The sequence below is a fragment of the Pipra filicauda genome, unplaced genomic scaffold (genome assembly GCF_003945595.2).
Source record: "Pipra filicauda isolate LSUMZ 115617 unplaced genomic scaffold, ASM394559v2 scaffold543_size331735_pilon, whole genome shotgun sequence".
Classification (NCBI taxonomy): Eukaryota; Metazoa; Chordata; class Aves; order Passeriformes; family Pipridae; genus Pipra; species Pipra filicauda.
In genome coordinates this window covers 172,018-179,496 of record NW_024104691.1, presented here as the reverse complement: position 1 = coordinate 179,496, position 7,479 = coordinate 172,018, and positions in this window count along the sequence as shown.

Genomic DNA, 7,479 nt, shown 5'->3' with positions numbered 1-7,479 from the left:
AAAGAAGAGAAAAATATCCTTACCTATGAGCATGACTGACAAATCACAGCATGTCAGCCAGACACAGCTAACAAAAAATGTTATGACACTAATAAATAAGAAAGAAAAGATCAAGATTGTAATACTGTCTGTTTCTCCAGTTACCCTTCAAATATCAAGGACACTGATGTTTTGGTGGGTTTTGTTGCCTTTTTAACAATTTAGCAAAACATAAAACTATCACCAAAGAAATAGCAACTTCATTAATAGAAGCAAAAATAGCATTAAGATTACAGATATGCAACAGATAGAAATAAATTCTAAATGAATTGCATATAAGATGTGAAACAATAGAATTTCTGTTTTGTATCTAACAGATAAAAGCAGCTTCCTTCTGAATGAAGAAGAGCACTATTACAGCTTTTCTAAAAAATATTTGGGAGTCTTAGAAACAGTAAGCTATCATTACACAAGCAATTCAATTAAAGTAATCTTTTGAGATTTAATAACTATTTTCTGTAATGATCATAACTGTGAGAGAGGAAGACACAAAGTGTTCAATTTTATTGCAATCTTTTACAATCTGTTTCACTTTGCTGCCCCACTAATTTATAAGCTATATGTTCAAGACCGAAAAAAAGAAGCAAACTCAATTATAAACTATGCAGCACAAGACATATTCTGTTTTATATTTATTCTGGTCCAATTCCAAATATCGAAAATGGGATTTATATTCTTAAACATACCACACTAATCATTTAGGGTCAGGAAAAACTATTCTCTGTGAAGACATAAAACAGATTTAGTCCTGTATTTCAACTATAGCTCTCTGTGGAAGCAGTTGCAAGATCAGCAACCCAAGAAAGCATCCTGATAAGAGCCCACACATGAAAATCATCCTCTGCAAGTCCTTAATACAGAGGTACTTTGTCTTTTTTACAGACAAAGGTGGACTCTGGGCTAGTCCTGGTTCACTCTCCAGAGGGAAAGATGTAAATATTCATCTTATCTGTAACTACCTAAAGTTAATGACTAGTTCATATCTCATCTAGTCCAAAGTCAACCACCTTCTGCATGTTTGGGATGTACTTTTTTCTCACAATTAGATATTTGGTATAGAAAATTACAACAGTCTCAATACTGTTGTTAGTATTCAGTATAACTATTGAGTATATAGTATAACTACTTGAATTTGTCCTTCCCCTCTCTGCTGCTATGCCTTTCTGTCCTCACCCTCTTGTTTTACCTGTACCTCCTTAACCTCAGTACTCCTCTACTGTTTCACTCTTCAGCCTTCACTTTCCCACATTCCCTTGTCCAATATCTTCCTCCATATGCTCCATCAGTACTTCTGCCTGTCCAGATGTTCAATGGTACTGACTGCCAACTGACCCTTGGGCTAAAAAGTTGTTGCAACCAGACCAATCCACTTATCCATCCTCATTGGATGGGAAGGATCTGTTCCAGGCACTCCTGGAAGCAAACACAGCTGAATCATGGGACAAAAGCACTGCACACACTGCCAGTCCCCCTTGAGGTAGTCTCATCTCACTTTTGCCAAATACCACAATAACAACTAGACAGAACCTGTGCTGCACAGAGACCTCTAGAACAGCATCTGCCATCCCCAGAGCAGCTTCAGGGAAGATGAGGAGGAGGGTTGAAGAGAAGAATTGAGAACTTATTCAGACAGGAAAAAAGCTCAAAAGGTCTGAATTCAATAAAATATTTCAAAACCAGTTCATACATACTTCTCTGTACAGTTGTGAGCAGGAACAGAGGGTACAAAGTATGATCCACTCATCAACTCCTTTCTGAGAGCAGCAATAATATCAGGCAGTTCTGTGAGGGATCATCAATAAAAGCCTTTGAAGTGATGCCCGTTGCCAGGAGCTCACTTAAGTGACTCACTTTTACTCCCAACATTCAAAAAGGGACGGATTAGAATTAGATGTAGATACAAGAAATTAATGCAATGATTTCTGAATGCCTGCCACAGAAGAAATTACTGTAACTCAGGGAAGAGATAAAAGAAAAATATGAAATAAGGGCTGCTCGCTATCTTTTCTACAAGAAAAAATGGTAGGCGTAAAACAATGTAGAGTAGGTTCAAAACAAACAAAATGAGCCGTTTCATCAGGCAGTATTGTATTACACTGCAGAGCTCAATTCAGTTTTGGAAGTAAGCAGAGATTCAAAATGCAATTAGACAAACCAACAGAATGGTTATCTAGGAAAGAGTGTTTAACAAAACGGCACCCCCTCTAACTCCAGAAGCCTAGAATATGAGGGAATATTCTACGAGCATCACTATGTGTTTGACCTGTCCTCACAGCTTTCTCTATGCTTCCTGAACACCTATCAGTGACTGTAGGAAACAGAACGGTCTGGAAGGTCATTGATCCCATGTGCTGCTCTCACGTTTTGAAATTCAATGAAATGTTATGTTTTACACATGTGACAGCAACAACCTTCTCATGTAGCAAGGCAAGTGCCCTGACTGGTTAACAGCTCCCTACCTCCCTGTATCACATTTGATGAATGGACATTTTGGAGCACAAAGATACCCTGTGGGCAAATCTTCCAGCCTGGCATCTGAGAAAAGCAAGTTAGATAAAATCAGGGTTGACTTGGCATCTTTATAAGACTGCTCATTTAGTTTTCACTTCAGCACTATGATGGTACACAGTTTGGAAGGAACGGGTATCCAAGACTCCTTGTGCTCCCAATAGATGAATGATCTGCAAAGATACAAAAATAATAATCCTACTGTCCAAAGGAGGGCACAGGTATCAATGAAGATCATAGGACTCATGGATATAATCTGTATCACTAGGAAAAAGTATATAATCTCCTATCACTAGCAAATAAGTATAATACAATCCATATGATTTCACTATCATTCCCAGAACAAAAACAAAACCAAGGAGCAGCAAAGAAATCTGAGGTTTGCAAATCTTGCTAAAGTTGTCTTTTCCCTTAGAAAATTCTTCAGACAGGTTGGTAAACAGAAAACAGCCCTTTTGAAGGACTTCAAAGGCCTTCCTCTCACATGGGAGGGACTGACAATCTCCCAAAAGCAGGCTTACTACTATTGTACTGACTTTCTTCACTTCTAAGAGAGAAAAATCCAGTCTGCAGACTTTGTAGAAATCAAAGGGGCACTGAATACCAGAGGGATTGACCCCAGCTAAATGGAAAACAAAAGACATATTGCATTTTCCCTCCTCAAACCAAGGGCACAGAAATCTTTTTTGTGATTGAGTGTTGATTTCTTTCAGAAGTTTCCCAAGTCCTTCAACTGGTTTTGTAAGCACACAAACAGTCCTCACAGGTGCACGTGCCACATCACAAAAGCAGATAAGAGAACCAAAATGGACAGAAAAGTAAAGTGAAGCAAAGCTCCAGGACTAAATCTCGAGCATGCTATTTATCAAGTTTGTCAAATCCTGATGCTCCTACATAAGTACAGAACAAAACAGTGCTTCTCACAGTGGCAATGGAAGTAAATGTGACCTGGTGTGAGGTTTTTGGTGCCCACAACAATTACTGTGTCACTGCGAATATCAGTGCCTCTAAAGGATCAGATCATCAATCTTTATCACAATCTACAACTTCCTTGTGAGGAGAAGAGGAGGGGCAGGCACTGATCTCTGCTCTGGGGTGACCAGTGACAGGACCCAAGGGAACGGCCTGAAGTTGTGTCAGGGGAGGTTTAGGTTGGGTATTAGGAAAAGGTTCTTCACCCAGGGGGGTAGTTGTGCACTGAACAGGCTCTCCAGAGAAGTAGTCACAGCACCAAGGCTGACAGAGCTCAAGAAGCCTCTGGACAATATTCTCAGGCACATGGTGTGAATCTTGGGGATGGTCCTGTGCAGGGCTAAGGGTTGGACTCAATGATCCTTGTGGGTCCCTTCCAACTCAGCTTATTCTGTAATTCTGTGATTCTTAGCATTCTTTAATGATTCATCTAAATAATGTATTTTGTCATTTAATATTTCATTTACTTTTGTGATCAAGTCGTATAATGCATACACCAAGCCTGCTGATTGTTCATTCACTTATGTACATATTTTTCCATTCAAATTGTTATGCATATGATAGATCAATTTTCATACTTTAATAATTAGGACACATAATTCACTACTTTGTTTTGCAAAGTTTAGTAGCAAAAATCTGTGTTTTGTTGATCCATTTCTTCTTTTAAGAGTTTCAACTGACTACATCTTCCAGGATGAGTTACTATATACACATTAACAGTTGGCATTTCACAAAGCTTTATTTAACAGAATGCATATTTCAGGAACTGAATGTCTCATGTTCTTGCTGAGCTGCGTATCTCACTAGCTGAACATACTCCACCAATGGAGATTTCTGATCACCACAAAGTGTCCCATGCTTTACCATACTCCAGATGCATGCTCCAGATTAAATTTCGTGTAGTTCTGGTGAAGACACATTGTAAAAGAAGACTGAGATGAAAATTTAAATGATACTTCATAAATTCATACATCACAAAACAGTTCTCATTCTAGTAGTTTCATCTTGCCTATTAGAAATGGATTCTACCACCCATAAACCTATACATATCAATACTATTTTACTTTTAGGTGTTTTTTTTTTCTTTTTTAATATGTGGATGAGACTTTATCTTTTAAGTTCCATTGGTGAATATACTTTTCAGTCAGCAAACACACGATGCAGACTAACACGTTAAGAACAGCAACCAGACCTTCACTTGTGGCATAAAACTGGAAATCTTCTCTTTCTCACAGACACTTTTCACTTATACATAACAAACTAATACCTTTTCCCAGAACACGGAAAACAAAAAATCTGAAGATGGAATGGCCTAACATCCCATACTCAGCAGAAAGATCAATGCCTCTGGTTGTAATCCAGCCTCTTCCGAGGACAAATAATGACCAATTTTTAAGTAAAGTATGATGAGTCACTAATAGAAAACAGTGATTTCAAATTATATCAATAGGCTGCAGGCACAGCAGTGGCGCTTTCAAATTTCTGTAGTTTATTCCTTTGGCTAAAATCCTGATTCTTATTACTCATAGTGTTAAAGGGACACTTCCGATACTGTTTAATATATGTGGTGAAAAACTGTGTTTCTTAAGACAAAGAGGAACTGCCTAATAGGAACTAACACAAGCATGCACATAGAGAAAAGAAAGATACACCAAGAGGTAAGGTAGCAGCAAAGGCAACGTCTTGAGATCAGAGAAAAGGCTCGGATTGACTTCTGTAAAACATTTTCAAATGTCTCATGTTTTCGTGTTCTGAATGGAGAGACAGGAAATCTCTCTGCTCTTATCTTAACACTGGGACCAGACTTCATCTAATGAGTACAGCACTTCTTTTCTTCTTCTGTTAGTGCAGTGCCTTGTAAAATAGCATAATTTAAAAAGAAGGCTAATTGAAGAATAACACCTTGCCTATTCTTCCACATTACTCAAAAATCCCTGAACTTTCTCATACTCCAAATCATCCTTGCTTCAACCAAATCCTTCTTTTCCTCAAAACCCCTGCAAATGACTGCAACTAGTTTGTGTATTTGGCAGATAACAGTTTCAGAACACAACCATTTAGTGTACCTTCAGTTTGAACTGAACTTGGCTGCGACAGGCAAATAGACTCATTCATATTTTAACTGTTCATATGATTTGAACTGGACCTTGGTGAATTTGTCAAGACAAAATCCTTAAAAAAAGAAAGGAGTACATGGGTAAAAATTGCGCATATATCTTCACAATACAGTTCTAGTTTCTAATTCTACTAAATTCATCCCATTATTTTTTAGATAAAATTAGTTACTGTCTTGTACTTCCATGTAACATCCCTTGTGAGCATCAGTGTTTTCAAAACTGCTGAATTTTTGCTAAGTCCCACTTCACCCCCAAATCTTGTAATTGTAAAATATAAGAAAATAACTTCAGAACAAAATCATAGCACCTGATTACCCAAGCAAAGGTTCTGTTTCTTTTTTTTTTTTAAACTAAAACTACATATTGCACTGCAAAGAAAATAGGAGCTCAAAAGTATGTAGTTCTTTCCAAATTCACAGCATCTGAGATTCACTCACATATTATAGCTGCAGTAGTCCAAAGATGATAGTCTGGGACAAGTGAAAGGAGACAGCATCTAGTCCCACTTCATCCTTTGCTGCTGGTTCTTTAACTGCCTATATTTCCAAAATTGTTAAACAACTAGGGGTGATAATGCACAGTGGTGTTCATTTTCATAATTAAGCATAAGCAGGTCTGAAAAGTTTCTTGCAGTGCAAATTACCTCTGTCTCAGAACGTATAGCCCAGGTAAAACCGAACGTGCTACATATCATCTACCAACCATATTCACTATCCAACTAAATCTTTAAGTAGTAAATAAATAGAAGCATATAGGTAAAATGAACTCTGAGAGACAGCTTTTGACAGAAAGCTCTTATCCCGTGTTATTCATTATTAGCCTGTCAAAAAGCTATGGCCCAGTAAGGCTCCAGAAGATGAAACAAATAATCCACACTGAAATGCATCATAGAAATCTGAAAAGAAAAAAAATAAAAAAAGTGAACCTTTTTTTAAAGTTGTCAATATTCCCATGGTTATGTCTTTAAAATATATGCAATCTTTAAAGTGTCATATTTCCCTCCACCCCCATCCTCCAATTTCTTTAATGCTTTTAACACAGGCTTTGAGCAATGAAAGATAACTTCTCATGCCAGTGTCAAAATCACACAGGTGAAGATTGGGCAGATGACATCCAAATTTATGTCTTTTATGTTATTTTTAATTGAGTGATGCTCAAATGATATACGATGCTGAAGTGCCAGCCTTTCATTAATATATATCTTTCTCTAAAATATTTGTCTGCACGTTGACAGGGTTATTAAGTCCACTCAATAGCTCACCACGTAATTATATGTTGAGAGGAGAAGGAGAGAAAGCATTCCATCAAGAATTATGTCCAGGCTCTCAAAACACATCCCAAGCCAAGGAGTGCTAGAAAGGGGAGGATGTGAGCAGAGCAAGACTTCCAGAAAGAAGAAATGGGATGAAGATATATTAAATGTAAATGGAATTCCATTTTTAGCATGCAGTCAATGATGTATGAGCTCAGAACTGAACTCATATTGCGTGAAAAATAGGAATGGCTGGAAATCAGCTGCACTACCAAATGGAAAAATCTCAGAAGAAAGCACTGATATTGCTCAGCTCAGCAGATTTACATAAGGAAGAAAACATCTCTTCCTTTAGCAACTTGCATCTATTTTGCTCAGCCTAGCAGTACACATTAAATATTTCAACCTTGGTGCCAAAATCGCTTGATATAGAAAAAGTGGATGATAAAACAACAGAAGGAAATGGAAAGACTAAGGTCAAACTAGATGCTTAACACATTTAAATAAATCAAACCACCATCCAGAAATAAAAGCATGCTTAGAGGTTAAATGTATATTGTAGTATTTCAAATAACATAGACTTGATTTTAA